We start from the raw sequence: 16,724 nt of genomic DNA, 5'->3' as shown, positions 1-16,724 counted from the left end.
GGCACGCATGCATGCCCCAGAACGCTTCCCCTACTCTGCTCCTTTTTTTCATCATCACCCCACCCCAACCCATCCTTCAACAAGATAACACATGAAACTTCCAATCAGGGACTCTTGTTAAATCATGGAGCTGTGTCTTCACAAAAGAGCTTGAGGCATTGAATGTCTAAAAGGACAGAGGACCACTTTGGTCTTCTGAAAAATAGCAGCACAGATATACTTAGCCAGCTAGCCAGAAAGAAAGGTGCTGTCTAAAGCACATGGCGAATTTCTGCTTTTGGTGGAGAAAAGATGGTTGCAAGAGTTTACCAAGAAGATGCTGAATTATCTCAGGGAAGCAGCTTAAGATAAACACTTGGCTGCCTCCACTTCTGGTCGCTTGGGCTCGGGGACCAGGCTGCCTGTCTCTGCCCTCCCGGGAGTCTTCCCAGAAGCCTGGCTGCATCTTTCAATCTGAAGAAGGCGCTGCTTTGAAGTCCTCAACCTCCAGTAAAAAGAAGGGATCTAGCATTCCTCTCAGCACAGACCAGCAGAGTTCACCCCTTTCCCTGATAAGAATGCCAGGAATTTCCATCATTTCCTGTAGGGAATGGTTAAAGGAGCCCAGCGTGAGGCTGTCCTTTCAACGGCACCTTTTCCAAACATCTCTAAATGGAAAGGGTACAACTGCAGGCAAAGCGCTGACCCTGGGCAGAGATAAGTGACAATCGATGGGAGATGAACATGGTGTCCCTGCGGGGTTTCTCTTCAAAGCCGTTTGCCTCCCTGAGTGGCAGAGTCTTCTTTATGTGGCTTTGCAAGTCCTGATGGAGTTAATATTTCTGATTTTATAAGAGTTTGGAGTCAAATGGCATGTGGAGAAGTGGACACAGCAAAGAAATTCAGAATAGTTCACCTGGCACCTCTCCCCCCGCCCCCCATTTCCAGGAAAGCATCAGGGTTCCTGAGATCTGAGAAAGGGTTTTCTGGCTGTCGTTTCTTTTCAATAATCTGAGGTTTCCTAATTTTTTTTTTAAAGTTAATTTATTTTTTAACTGAAGGATAATTGCTTTACAGAATTTTGTTGTTTTCTGTCAAACCTCAACATGAATCAGCCATAGGTATGCATGTCTCCCCTCCCTCTTGAACCTCCCTCCCATCTTCCTCCCCATCCCACCCTTCTAGGTCGATACAGAGCCCCTGTTTGAATTTCCTGAGCCATACAGCAAGTTCCCGTTGGCTGTCTATTGACACTTGGTAATGTAAGTTTCCATGTTACTCTCTCCATACATCTCACCCTCTCCTCCCCTCTCCCCTATTTTTAGGGTTAGAGGTGATACTCACAGTCTCCCCTGCCAACAATATTCCCTCAAGTTTCACTTCTTTCCTTCCCATCAAGAACTTCTCAATGGATGACTCAGATCTTCCCTGCCTCATCTTTCGTTTTCTGTTTTTATTTAATTTATTTATTTATTTGGCCATGTTGGGTCTTAGTTGTGTCATGCAGGATTTTTCGTTGCGGCATATGGACTCTCTGGTTCCATTGTGCAGGCTCAGTAGTTGCTGCATGCAGGCTTCATTGCCCCGAAGCATAGGGGAATCTTAATAGTTCCCTGACTAGGATTTGAACCTGCGTCCCCTGCATTGCCAGGCAGATTTTTAACCACTAGACCGCTAAAGACGTCCCCCTGCTTCATCTATCTTGCTCATCAGTAAAAATTCATTCAACACCACATTCCTGCATGTTTATGACTTTTTTTTTTCTATTTTCATGTAGGAAAGCATTAAGCATCTTTTCCTGCATATGCCTTCTTGAATATGTGTCAGTGGGTTTCCACTCACTGGTTCTTTTAATTCTCCCAGAAATCCTTTGAGAATTACCTGCAAATAAGGAAACTGAGGCTGAGGGGCATTGCCCATGTCCAAGTTCGACTTGACTTCAATCCCACTGTTCTTGCTCACAGGTATGTCCCGTCTCAGAGGATCCCAAGATTTTGGTAGGAAAATACCTGATTGAATCCGCCCGCCAATGCAAGAGATGTGGGTTCGATCCCTGGGTAGGGAAGATTCCTTGGAGGAGGAAATTGCAACACATTCCAGTATTCTTGCCTGGAGAGTCCCATGGACAGAGGAGCCTGGTGGTCTCCAGTCCACAGAGTCACAAAGAGTCAGACACGACTGAGCACACACATTTCACAATTTTATAAGATGCAGAACTTGAATATTTGAGGGCTGAAATTGTCAGCCATTTTAAGTGTAATTCTTTTCTCCCCTTTCTGGTTTTCATTCACTCGTGAATCCTGGTAAGAGGGTGGGGAAAGAGAGGAGAGGGAATCATTTGTTTTTCCTACCACTGGGTTGAAGCTGAAAATAGTTTGCTTTTATTTTTTGGAAAAGTTAAAGAAAAAAATCTGCTCAACCATTTTTCTTTTAAGACAGCATGAAGACATTAGGTTGATTCCAATGTTTAGTGGCTGGGGGTTGGGTGGGAAAGAGTTACTCCTTTTGGTAGCGACTCTAAGCAACTTAAAACAGATGAACGTTGCAACTTTCCTTGGAAGTTTTGAGTTGTAAATTTGGGAGGTGCCCTGGGAAAGGGAAAGATGCCCTGGCGATTTTGATGGAAGACTGCGATCCTCAGCAGACTTGTGGACTAGAGTGACTTTTCCCTCTCTCACCTTACTTCCTGGGGTCCTTGGTGTTCAGGACAGTGGCCGGTTAGGAAGCAAGGCTCTGTCCCTTCCCAGCAAATGGAAACCTCACTTTGCTCATCTGTGAAATGGGAATGGCAAGAATACCTCTGGATTGCAAAACCTATAAATCAAATATATGAGGGGCCAGGTGAGGGGTAGGTCTGTCATTAGACTGCTGACCACCCTCGGGTCTCTTGCTCTCTCCTTCTCCCTCTCCAGCTTCCACGGTCTTGTGTAGTCTCAGCTCTGTGTGTGTGCTGTCTGCCTAGTCGCTCAGTCATGTCCGACTCTTTGCAGCCCCCTGGACTGTAACCCTTGGGGCTCCTCTGTCCATGGCGATTCTCCAGGCAGGAATACTGGAGTCAGTTGCCATGCCCTCCTCTGGGGGATCTTCCCAACCCAGGGATCGAATCCAGGTCTCCCACATTGTAGACAGATTCTTTACCATCTGAGCTACCAGGGAAGCCCAGGAATACTGGAACAGGTGGCCTATCCCTTCTCCAGGGTAGCCAATCCCTTCTCCAGGTGTTCTTCCCAACCCAGGAATCAAACCGGGCTCTCCTGCACGGCAGGCGGATTCTTTACCAGCTGAGCCACCAGGGAATGTCTCCGTTTTCTGATCATCCCATCTGCCCTCCCTGTATTGAAATCTTATAGTTACCAAGGAGAAAAGACTGGGGGAGGGATAAATTGGAAGACTGGGATTGCCATATACACACTGCTATATATAAAATAGATAATAACCTGCTGTGTAGCACAGGGAACACTACTCAATACAATGACCTACATGGGAATAGAATCTTAAAAAAGTGGATATATGTATATATATAACTGGTTCACTTTGCTGTATGGTAAAAACTCAGCATAACATTGTAAACAAACTCTACGCCAATAAAAACTAATTTAAAAAATTAAAATACAGAGCCTGTCCGAGGGGAAACAAAGAAAAAGAAATCTTCCTACCCTTACTTCTGCATTCTCTGTCCTGCACTGGGGCCATCTTTTGTTGGGAATGTCAGAAGAGTCTGTTTTCTTGCAGGGCTTTTTTTCTGTTTTTTTAATTGAAAGGCTTGGCGGCCACCAGCAAAGAATATATTTGAAGGAAGGTGGGGCACATAACGGTGTGGGGTAGGGTGGGGGGGTTAATAGCAACTTCCGTGGAAGTAGTGTAGCAGCTTCCTGGCTGAGGGACAGTACCCCAAAGCTGGCTGCCTGGCTCAGCTTCCAGTCTTGCCACTTACCCACCCCTGAGACAGCCTCGGGCCAGTTGACCTCCCAAGGCTTCTGTGTGCTGGTCTAAAAGGTGAGGGTAATTATAGTATCTGCCTGTCGGGCTGTCCTGAGAACTCAAGGAGTTAGAGCAGCGCCTTGCTTATGGGAAGATACAAATGGTGCGTCATGAGGAGGGCCATAAATGGTTACAAGGTGGCTGTGGCCATTCCAGATGGGTGACAGTCTTGGGTTCTTGTGTCTTTTTGGAAGCAGGGAAGCTTTCCCAGAAGCCCTTCATAGACCTTCCTTCGCTGTGTCACTGGCCAACACTGAGTCAGTCTTTTCATAAATCAGTTACAGACAAAGGGAACCGACTGGCTCCGGGTGGCTTGGGCTCATCCTTTGGGTGCAATGTATGATGAGGAATTAAGGAATTAACACTCTGGCCACTATTATTATGTACAAATTAATATCCATAATACAGACCATTACAAATATATAATATGTATATTATATTGTAACATGTAATATTGTTATATTTGGGCTTCCCTGGTTGCTCAGCAGTTAAGAACCCACCTGCCAATGTAGGAGTCACAAGAGATGTGGGTTAGACCCCTGGGTTGGGAAAATCTGGAGAAGGAAATGGCAACCCACTCCAGTATTCTTGCCTGGAGAATCCCATGGACAGAGGAGCCTGACGGGCCATAGTTCATGGCGTCACAGAAGAGTCGTATCAGGACTTTGAGACTAAACAACAACAAGCTGTTATATTTGCAATTTCATATTAAATTATTCAATGAATGCTTAATTATTAAATAATATAAGTATAATCTGATCCACTCTTATTTATAATTTGTTCCACTTATAAAATTATTGTTTTATGTAACACATTGAAAATTCAGTCTATTCACAAAATAGCTCTGAGTTTCCTTTTATGATTTGGAATTTTGTAATAAATGGAGTTGCCAGGTGCTGAACTCTCAAGCACCAAGAGTTCTTAGTTTTTGACAGTTTATAAAAAAGAGAAAATTTCAAAAGACAGGAGATCAGTATGATCGAGAAGGAAATGAATAAATGAGTAAACAAAAGCTACTTTGCTTTCTGGGAACTTAGCCTTCTCAGTAGTGTTCAGCAGATTTGGAAGAAACTTTTTTTTTTTTTTGAAGAGGAACTTGAAAAAAGAAAAAAAAAAAAAGAGAAAGTCCCAAATCTCAGTGAATACAACTCTTACCACAGGAAGCATTGTGAAACTGGCCTTCTGTTCTGAGTCATAACTATAAACATTTTCTGCTTCTTCTGATATTTCATTTTTATCCTTTTTATAAGTTTTAGAAAACTGACATTTGGCCCTGATTGAAACAGTCTCCTCTTTTATAACTGGGCTGCTTTTTCTTCATTGGTGTAAATGTTTCCATACACAGATCAATTTCTTTCACAAACTGCAAAAGATAAAGGATTTTAGACTTGTCAGGAAAACAGGAGAATGGAACTAGAACTCTGCAGAAGTTCTGGCAAATATCCAGACTACATTCTTATTCCAAATGAAAGATGCCCTTTCTTCGCTAATACTTGAAATAATCTTTCTAACATGTCCTTTTTGTTCTACGAAGCAGGGAACCGTTTCGGTAACATCATTGCTGACATTTTCAATTTTGAATCTTCAACCTGAGCTCAAGCATTCAAAGCCATATAAATGAGAGAGCGCCATATTCTTTTCCTTTAGGTTTTATTTTGTGCTTGTAAAAGGACGTCCTTGTGGTATCTCACATTTAATACTTGTCAAATGTGGGGCCATTTGACAAGGAACATCAAGATATATTGATTGCTCCGCCTCACGTTTTACATAAAGTCTGCTGTTGACTCACTTTTGGAAACAATTGAGAAGAAACTGCAGTGCTTCACAGGGTGAGAAGCATTCACTGGCTGCCCTCTATGTGCCATGAACTGGGGTGCAAAGATAAATAACCTTGAACCTTTTGTTCTTTATCACCAACATTTATAAGTCATTTAAAAAAATTTCTAGAAAACAATAGATATAAAAGTCATTATGAAAACAAGTTTTTCTCCTAAAAATGTTTACACTGGGAATGGCCCAGTTGCTAAGCCTCATCAAAGGCTCCTCCGAAAAGCATCATAGATATAGAACAGAGGGCTGCTACTTTATGATGGAAGTGATGTAAAATGGGGTGTCACTGATTTACCTGTAAATTCTGCAGTGGGGCATGGAAAAGGAGAGTAAAATAGGTGGGGAACAGGGCTGGGAGGGGGAAATCCACTGGCCCAGGGTAAAGGCGAGTGAAGCATGGATGGAATCTAGGGAAGAGATTCAAGAAGGGAATGGTGGCCTTAAGCAGTGCCCCCTTTCTGGGAAATGTCTGCAGTTTGTGAAATTTGCTGAGAAACTTAAGTGAGCAAGACTCCTTGGAAAACATCATTCTCTGTCAATGGGGAATGAAAGTGATGTGACATTTATTAACCACCCATACTGCACTGGGCATCACGCACAGTAAAGAAGGAAGATGTGACCTTTTGCCTTTGGGAATTTTCAAGTGTAATGAAAAGCAGACAGTTTTCCAACAAGGGTGTTTGCATAGAAGAAAAGTATCAGCCATCCCTAGGCATTGCTTCCTCTCCTACCCGCAGAATTTCCAAAGCACAATAGAGGATACCACGTGCCAGATGGAGTGCCAGCCGCCTTGGCTTTCTGCTGATCTAAGTTCAGTAATTGGCAAGACTTCAGTGGTTTCCGGATGAGCTTGGGGGTACTCCTTGGCACCCGCCCCTCCTATCTGTACACAGGAAGAAGGCATACATGGAGTCCCTGTCCTCTGCCCCCAGAAAAGGTTCACAACGAGGTGTGAGAACCTGTTTGGTATAAGCCCGTGAGAGTAGGTTGGAAAGTAATTTCCGTCTCCAGATGGTGTTCATGCCATGGACCCAGTTGTTACCAGACTGCGGCCATGTGAACCCGCTGTGCTTATTAACTGCAGCTCTCTGTGTTTAAAACACAATTCAGAAAGTGTGGGGTAAAATAATTTGGTTGAGCTTCTTTCACTATTTGTTCCACTTTTTGGGGTGGAGGCTGCACTGCGTGGCATGTGGGGATCTTGGTTCCCCAACCAGAAGTGGAACCCAGCCCCCTTCTCTACAGTGGAATCACTGAGTCTTAACCACTGGACTGCCTGACAAGTCCCATATGTGTTCCCCTTTTGATGGACCAAAATGTACCTCCTATAAACAGTGACTAAGGATCAGAGGGCCTGAGTGACCTTCAACATGTAAATTTCTGCCACAAAGTCTTCATTTGCTTGTTACAGAAAGAAGGATAACAAGACTATGCAAGTGAGAGGGCAGCTTGAAGATTAATTAATGGAAGTGAAATGCTTAGCACAATGCCTGACCCTTAGAAGCTGTTGCATAAATGCATATCAGTGAAAGAGAACCAGACTTTTTTGAAAAGTGAGCTCAGTACTTCTCTTGAACTCCTTTGGCTCTCTGTTTGCACACACACATGCACACACATCTGTATGTGCTCTGTGTGTGTGCTCGTGTGTGTCCATCACTGGGTGTTTGAAGAGTTCTGAACTAGAAGCATGGACCTCAGTGCTGCAGTCTTTCCTGCAGTTAACTAGCTGTGAATTTTGCAAAATGATGTAAACTTTCTGGGTCTCAAATAAGCTCTTTTAAAAGGAAGAAGGTTTTGAGGTAGGTGATTTCAAAGACTTCTTTAGGCCTTATCATGATATGGGTTTGCATCTGTAATGGGATCCAAGACTCTTTTCTGCTACTACATGCGATTTTTAAAATATGTATATATATATATATATATAATTTTTCACCCTCCGTTTTACATACTCCAACAGTTCAGAATAAGTATCTTGATGTCCTCATTTCAGGGGCTTCCCTGGTCGCTCAGCAGTAAAGAGTCTGCCTGCCAATGCAGGAGACCTAAGAGACGGGTTCAATCCCTAGATTGGGAAGATCCCCTGGAGGAGGGCACAGCAACCCACTCCAGTATTCTTGCCTGGAGAATCCCATGGACAGAGGAGCCTGGTGGGCTATAGTTCATGGGGTCACAAAGAGATGGACATGACTTAGTGACTAAACAACGAAAACAACCCTCATTTCAGATATATTTTCCCCAGATATCTGATACAAAATTTAGCAAAATTGGCAGATGGAAAACTACCTTCTCTTCTCATTAGTTTTGTTCCTTATATCAGTGATCTCATGATTATTGGGGTTGCTATTTGGTTGTATGTTCCTTTCATGTAGCTTTAGATGTATTGAAGCATTTTCTAGGCTTGAGTGTTTTGAACTCACTTTACTCTAGATTTCTACACTCAAAAAGGGAAGATTCTATACCCTCCAAGCTTCATAAAATCAGTGGGTAATTATTCAAATACACATGTCTGCAAATTTAATAAGGAGCATAATATTTCCATTAATAATCCCCAAGAAAAATTGGCAGTCTCTCTCAATTCAGTGATCTGTTTATACTTATCATAGTATGAAATTTTTCATTGTGCTTCTTTTATTAATGAAAGACATACTGAATGAGAACATAAATCTACTAGTTATCAACAAATGGAAAGTATCTCTTTAGCCATGTCCCTTATTGAGAAGAAGGCCTTCCAGGAGCTGTGACTTTCTCACTTTTTTGGGTTACTGATGAAGTATTAGAATATTCCACCCCCCAAAAAAGAAAAAAAAAAGAGCAAGAGAGAGAGCACCAGGTGGTCTTCTGTGTCTTGGGGTTTTTTTTCCTTCTTCTAAGATTATGTTTATATAAAGTGGGAGCATGTATATTTAAAAAGCCTGTGAGCTAGACTTTTTCCCCTGCTGGGAAATTACTAGGTTGGTTCCTTCCATCTCTGCCTTTAAAATAGTTAACCGCTCTTTGAAAATTGAAATGAAGTTAAAAGACACTTGCTCCTTGGAAGGAAATCTATGACAAACCCAGACAGCATATTAAAAAGCAAAGACGTTACTTTGCTGACAAAGGTCTGTATAGTCAAAGCTATGTTTTTTCCAGTAGTCACATATGGATGTGAGAGTAGGACCACAAAGAAGTCTGAGTGCCAAAAAATTGATGCCTTTGAATTGTGGTGCTGGAGAAGACTCTTGAGAGTCCCTTGCACAGCAAGGAAATCAAACCAGTCAATCTTAAAGGAAATCAATCCTGAATATTCATTGGAAGGACTGATGGTGAAGCTGAAGCTCCAGTACTTTGGCCACCTCATGTGAAGAGCTGACTCACTGGAAAAGCTCCTGATGCTGGGAAAGACTGAAGGCAGGAGGAGAAGAAGGTGGCAGAGGATGAGACTGTTAGATAGCATCACTGACTCAGTGGACATGAATTGGAACACTCTGGGAGATAGTGAAGGACAGGGAAGCCTGGCGTGCTGCGGTTCGTGGAGTTGCAAGAAACTGGACACTGCTTAGCAACTGAGCAAAAACAACAGCATTTGAATGAAGGGAAGAAGAAAGGAAGGAAGAAAAGAAGGAAGAATATTGCTTTTTTTTTTCCTGTTTATGATTGCAAACACCTAGAAATGGTAGATTTTGATAAATTGAGTCTTCTTTTTTCACCTACTGGGCACTTGTGTGGATTTAGGTATGTAGCTGGTGACCTGAAGGATTTGGGTTCCTGGGGGTGAAAGAAGGAAAAGCCACAGCAGAGAGAGAGAGAAAGCTGGCTGGGGATGGGGGTTCAAGCAATTGGATTTAGTTCTCAAAAACTAAATCACAAGAAAAAGGGAGTGAGCAAACCCTTGCATCCCTATCGTTTCTTACCTTTCAAAGATGTCGTTTTTTCCTTATCATGGTGTAAGCTCAGCAGAGACAAAGATAGTGTCTGTTTTGTTCATCACTGACTTAGGACGGGCCTTGGCTCCACAAGTATTTGAGAAAGGAAGAGTAATATGCTTTGGTGCTTATACCGTGTGTTTTACTCAGGGGATTTTCTTAAATCATATAGAAGCTCATGACCTGGTGGGTTATGTCCCTGATGGTGCCTGTGTGTGGACCAAGAACATTTTCCAGAGTTGAATTCTGGGGAGACAGAGGTGTGGACCCCAAATCCAGCAGCCAGTCATGGCTGAGACTCAAAGCCAGGACAGGTGCATGGAGGGGATTAGGGCTGAGAGGAGGAAGACCAACTAGAGCTGACCCTGGGTGGTGGTGGGGATGGGAGGTCTCGTAGGAAGAGACACTGACCTGAGTCTACCTGGGGCCCACGTCCTTGTTTGCTTCTTCAGAAAGACCCTGGGAAAGTTCTTTGTCTTCATCTGAATTTCTTCTGTGCTTACACTGAGTTAAGATCACAGAGCTCTTGTGAAGTGCAGATACATACACTTGGCAGTTGTAGAGAGGAAGATGGTAGACTCGCAGTACAATGGGTCACAAGATGTTTTTTGGTTTTGCAGAACATATAAAAGTAATGTCTACCCTACACTGTAGTCTGTTCAGTATGCGATAGCATTATGTCTAAAAAGAAAAACCATGATACATACCTTAACTTAGAAATATTGCTAAAAAATGCTAATCATCTGACAAGGCAGGATGCCACAATTACCAATTGGGACGCACACACACACATACAAAAGCAAGGTACGCCTGGCAGGAGATGCAGGTTTGATCCCTGGGTTGGCAAGATCCCCTGGAGAAGGAAATGGCAACCCACTCTAGTATTCTTGCTTGGAAAATTCCATGGATAGAGGGGCCTGGCAGGCTACAGTCCACGGGGTTGCAAAGAGTCAGACATGACTGAGTGAGCATGCCTGAAGGATTCAGAATAGTAAGTCATGGTCTGTGCTCTCAGGATGACACAGTCAAGTGAAGAGGACAAGAAGTTGCGCTCACATGAAACAATAGTGAACAGTCCCAGCTGGTGTATCCTAGAGGTTTGTGCCAAAGATGAGTCCAGACCAGGGGAAATCAGGAAAGGAAAATGAAAATCATTGCTGTGGTCTGGGGTTCTGGGTGAAGAGAGGCAGAAATTAGCTCAGGGATGTGCCTGTGGGGATGGGCGGAAAAGGTCTCCAGGGAGGGAAAGAGTACACCTTCCTGCCCAGAGCTGGGGTGGCTTGTTGGAGGGTCGGGTGGGAGATGGGCCAGGCTGAAAACTAGGGAGAAGAATTTAAATTTGATCCGATTAAAAGTAATTGGTCTCGGACTTCCCTGGTGGCTGAGTGGTAAAGAAGCCTCCTGCCAATGCAGAAGACACGGGTTCAATTCCTGGTCCATGAAGATCCCACTAAGCTCGTGCTCCACAATTATTGGGCCTGTGCCCTAGAGACTGGGAGCCACAACTACTGAAGCCCATGCACCAGAGAACGAGTGCTCTCCTACAAGAGGAGCTACCACAATGAGAAGCCTGCACATCGCAACTTGACAATTAGCCCTTGTTTGTCACAACTAGAGAAAAGCCTGGGGAGCAACAAAGATCCAGCACAGTCAAAAATAAAAAATAGTAAAAAAAAGTGATTGGTCTCAAAGTGTTTTAACAGAACCATCTGAGTAACAGAAGAAGTATGGAGTGCGACTGATGTGCCGTTATCACCTAGTTTTACACAAAAAGAAGAAAAAGTGGAATTTATAGGCGAGGGGGAGTGAGCTGATGGTGTGTTCCTGATATGGGAATGAAGTGAGGGAGTCGCTGTGATCTGTGACTCTGGGACGTCTCTGACTCTTAGGTGGTCACTGATAGCCTCTGCCACTGAGTTCAAAGGTCAGCGAGGGAGGAGGCAGTCACAGCTCAGGCAAGTTCCGGCCCCGCTGGGCACTCACCGTGTTTACGACATGGGCCACCGCCACCTTTCATTGCCTTGAGACTATTAGGCAACTAATTATTTTTCTTGGTGCATGTGTGGTTTGTTCCTTTCCCGATTTTATTAGGTCTTTGGGTTTGGCTGGCCATTGCCAGACATCTTGAATGCAACCGTGTATCAGCAGGCATAGTTCATAGGCACTTTTTACAAAGCAGCTGCTGCCAGTGTGTTGTTAGGGATCTTTGATTTGGGGGGAAATTTAATAACAACAAACCAAGCCTAAAAGCAGACGTTGTGAAAGAAGTATGAGATGATAAGTCGGTGAGGATTGTCCTCTGCCAAGGGTAAGCAAATCTCTTTTTGAAAGAGATGATGCTGAAAGCCAGCTCTGAGGTTGGAAGCTCATTTTGGGAAGCAAGTCAAGGAAAGGGAAGTGGTGAGTGAGGGGAGCCAACCCCAGGCCCTGGGAAGACCGTGGGGTTTCAGGGCTAAGGGCGGGGGGCTCTCAGTTGGAGCCAGTGCTTCAGAATCTGCCAACCTTGCTCCAAATCCCACCTCTCCACCTCATCCTCCCCAAAGTGCAGAGATGGAAAGAATTGGCTTTTCCATTGTTGCCAGGAAGGCTTAAATGTGAGATATTACACTTGACTCCTTTTAACAAAGTGAAAGTCGCTCAGTCATGTCTGACTCTTTGCAACCCCATGAACTATACCATCCATGGAATTTTCCAGGCCAAAATACTGGAGTGAGTAGCCATTTCCTTCTGCAGGGGAATCTTCCCAATCTAGGAATCAAAGCCGGGTCTCTCGCATTGCAGGTGGATTCTTTACTGTCTGAGCTACCAGGGAATCCCTTCCTTCCCAGGTGGCCCTAGTGGTAAAGAACTGGCCTGCTAATGCAGGAGACATAAGAGATGGGGGTTCAATCCCTGAATCGGGAAGATCCCCTGGAGGAGGGCATGACAGCCCACTCCAGTGTTCTTGCCTGGAGAATCCCATGGACAGAGGAGCCTGGTGGGCTACAGTCCATGGGGTTGCAAAGAGTCTGACAGGACTGAAGTGATTTAGCATGCCTCTTAACAAAGTCTAGCTGAGGAGAAATTAACCTGAGGCTGTTAATAAAAGAAACAGACTGGCTTCCACATCCCAACCATTGTTTCTGTTGGTAGAATGCTTCTCTACCCATATTCCCGTGGTCACGGTAATGTGCTCAGTCTCATCTAGGAACCTGATGATAAGTTGCATGTGGTTTGGAGGGGCCACAGCCATCAGGCAGCGTGTTCCTTCAATGCTTTCTTTTAACAATAACTTTATTGAGACAGAGCGCACATATTGTACATCCACTGGTTTGAAGTCTGTCGTTCTGTCATTTTTAGCGTATTCACAGCTGTACAGTCGTCGTCACAATTTTGGGACATTTTCATCCGTCCACAGTGAAACCTAGTACCCATTAGCTGTCCATCTCCATTTCTTCCAAACCCTCTTCCCCGAAATCCCTCAGCAACCACTAAGCTTCTTTCTGACTCTGGATTTTCCTGCTCTGGACAGTTCATATCAATGGAATCAAACAATATAGGGTCTTTCTACAGCTGGCCTGCTTCACTCAACACAGTGTCTTCAGGGTTCATCCATGTCATAGCATGACTTAGTTCTCTGTTCCTTCTTATATTAGCCACGTAATATTCTACCCACATTTCGTTTATCCGTTCATCAACGAATAGGTGTTGTTGGGTTGTTCCTACTTTCTGGCTGTTATGACTCAGGCGGCAATGCTTCTTTGATATTTTATCTTCCTAGTAGTTTTATTGAGACAGAGTGCACCTATCATATAATCCACTGGTACAGTCTGGCTACTATGAATCATAGTGAACTTTCATGTACCAGTTTTTGTGTGGAACATACATGTTCTCTTGGGTGCTACCTAGGAGCAGAATTGCCAAGTCACATGTCACCCTATGTTTACCTTTTGGGGTGCTGCCAGATTACTTTCCAAAGTGGCTGCATTGCTCCATTACTGAGTATTCCTATTTTTTATCCCCAAAGAGAAAAAATTAGCTTGAGTTATTTTGCTATCCTAGAGGGATGATATATAGTAAAAAAGGAATAGAACTGAAATGACTTGGGAGTGGTTTTAGATATGGTATCATTTACATCTAAATCTTTGTACATTTTAATACACTTCAGTTTTCTACTATGTGGAAAAGATGGTCTCATTAACATTTCTCTTCTCCTCCCTTTTTTTCTTTTTTAAAGAAATATATTATTTACTTGGTCGCGATGGGTTTTAGTTGCGGCACGCGGAATCTTCGTTGCGTTCACGTGAGATCTTTCCTTGCAGCGCATGGACTGTCTAGTTGTGGTTCGAGGGCTTAGTTGCTCCACAGGATTTGGGCTCTTCATTCCCCGACCAGGGTTGAACCTGCATCCCCTGCATTGGAAGGCGAATACTTAACCACTGGACCACCAGAAGCGCACTCCCCCTTTTCCTAAGTCCCTGTTTAAGTCAGTGAGGGGCAAGTTTAAGTCACCATCGCTCTGTGCAGGTGGCCAGCATGGCAGCCCAGAGCTGTATGTGGCTATTGAACTCTTGAAAATGTGGCTGATTCAAACTGAGATACCCGATCAGCCTGAACTCCTTGGAAGGAGTCCTGGATAGCTTGAACAGTCTTGGAAGATGTAATATGAAAGAAAGAATGTAAAATATCTGACAGTAATTTTTGTTATATTTTATATAGGTATCAAGATGATAGTATTTGGGGTCTCTTGGGATAAATAAAATACATTGTTTAAAAAAAAAACCCTCACCTGTTTCTTTTTCCTTTTTTTGAAATTGGAGGGTAATGGCTTTACGGTGTTGTGCTGGTTTCTGCTGTGCAACAACACGGATCAGCCACACGTATACACATCGCCCTCCCTCTTAAGCCTCCATCCCACCCGCACACCCCACCCTTCCAGGTCGTCACAGAGCGCGGAGCTGAGCTCGCTGTGTCCTACGGCAGCCCCCCACTAGTGTCTGTTTTACACACGGCTGTGTATATATGTCAGTGCTACCCTGTCAGTTCATCCCATCCTCTTTCCCTGCTGTGTCCACAAATTCTTTCTCTACGTCTGAGTCTCTGTTCCTGCCCTGCAAATAGGTTCATCAGTACCATTTTTGTAGATTCTACATGTACATGTTAATATACCTTTGTTTTTCTTTTTGCTTTTTTTAATGTGGCTATTAGACATTTTTTTAATGACTCATGACTTGCATTTCTGTTGGACAGTGCTGTTATATACCATTTTCAAGGCTTGTTTTTGAACTACTGGAAAAGAAAAACAGGTCATCTAAATATCCTTTGGATAAACTCAGATGATTATTAGCAACCCTTCCTATCACTTTTTTATCACCAAGAATCTGTCCTTTGAGTTAGAACAGCAAATCAAATGAGTGCCAGTCAGCTTTTAGCGATAGGGCTTTAACTGACCAACCAGCCAGCCTTCCTTACAAGTGAATCCATCCCTACCCAACAAAATAAGACAAAACCTTGATGAACGTCATGGCCATCATAATTGAATACAGCTCCTTGCCTGACCCTCCCACTCCTGGTTTGGCCTGAGATGCTGCCCCTCTCTGTTATATAACCTGGTGGATGTCCCAGACTGAAAAAGAAAAGGAGATGGGACATGGTGACAAACGAAGGAGAAGATGCTGGGTAGGTTGATCACTGAGTCTTCCTTCAGCTAACGTGTGAATATCACTTAACCCTAAATAGAGAGGGTCAGATAGGGGCTTCTCATCTGCCTCTTTTGTTGGAAGATCAATATTCAGATTACCAGGAAAGTTATGTGAAAGGTATAACCTCCTTGGCAACCCTCTTTTGTAAAACACACATATGTACTGGTGTTTCTAATCTCAAGTATCTGGACATAAGGTTACGACTAGTGGTTTCATGATTCGAAACAGAACAGACCTGTGTTTTGGCAACTTCCCCAGGTAACATAATTTAGCTTGACTCCAGACCTCAAGATAGATAAATTCCTGAATTCCACTCCAATAGGAAGAAAACTCCTTCCCCTTTGGCTGAAACTTTCGCTGATGCATAAAATGAAACTTGGGGTGGGAGTGGATTCAGAAGGTGAGACAAAGTCCATAAAACCTTAGGGCATAGAGTGAATGAAGAAATCTGATCTCTCTTGTGGCCCATCCCAAGTGATGGTGGAAGAAGAAGACGAAAAAGAGGTCAGACCAGCCAGGACTTTATTTCTGGATGACAGCAGAGGGACTCCACGTGTGTTTAAATGATGTCTCTTGTCAAAAACATTCTTTATTGATGTTGCTTACTTGAGCTCATGGCCAGATCAGAACAACGGAGTTCATTTTCTTCTTCTTTCTCTTGACGAGTTCTTAAGGGAAGGAATCAGCAGGCTAATCAGTTATCACTCAACACTTGCTCGTTTTAAAGGAAGAACCTCAGGGCAGTCCCCCTGGGAAGTACTGAGAGGTCATTATGGTTTACTGAAAAACAGGATCATTAAGAGAGAGATAACAATCATATAAATGAATTTGTGTGTCGGACACATGTGTTGTGTAGGGTTTCCAGGTTGATTTCGGGGCCAACCTTATGAGCAATGATCCTCTTTTTTTTTTTTTTCCATTTATTTTTATTAGTTGGAGGCTAATTACTTTACAGTATTGTAGTGGTTTTTGCCATACATTGACATGAATCAGCCATGGATTTACATGTATTCCCCATCCTGATCCCCCCTCCCACCTCCCTCCCCACCCCATCCCTCTGGGTCTTCCCATTGCACCAGCCCCAAGCACTTGTCTCATGCATCCAATCTGGACTGGTGATCTGTTTCACCCTTGATAATATACATGTTTCGATGCTGTTCTCTTGAAACATCCCATCCTCACCTTCTCCCACAGAGTCCAAAAGTCTGTTCTGTACGTCTGTGTCTCTTTTTCTGTTTTGCATATAGGGTTATCATTACCATCTTTCTAAATTCCATATATATGCGTTAGTATACTGTGTTGGTCTTTATCTTTCTGGCTTACTTCACTCTGTATAATGGGCTCCAGTTTC

At 43.6% G+C, this 16,724-nt stretch overlaps 1 protein-coding gene across 1 annotated transcript in view; it reads left to right on the top strand.

Moving 5' to 3' along the window:
• COLEC12 (collectin subfamily member 12) overlaps positions 1-16,724 on the top strand; it is a 183,031-nt gene that overhangs the window by 22,497 nt on the left and 143,810 nt on the right. The window lies entirely within an intron of this gene.

Source organism: Cervus elaphus, chromosome 27 (genome assembly GCF_910594005.1).
Source record: "Cervus elaphus chromosome 27, mCerEla1.1, whole genome shotgun sequence".
In the NCBI taxonomy this organism is placed as follows: domain Eukaryota; kingdom Metazoa; phylum Chordata; class Mammalia; order Artiodactyla; family Cervidae; genus Cervus; species Cervus elaphus.
Note: the sequence above shows the minus strand (reverse complement) of the source record. Positions and strands in the feature narration are given on the sequence as shown.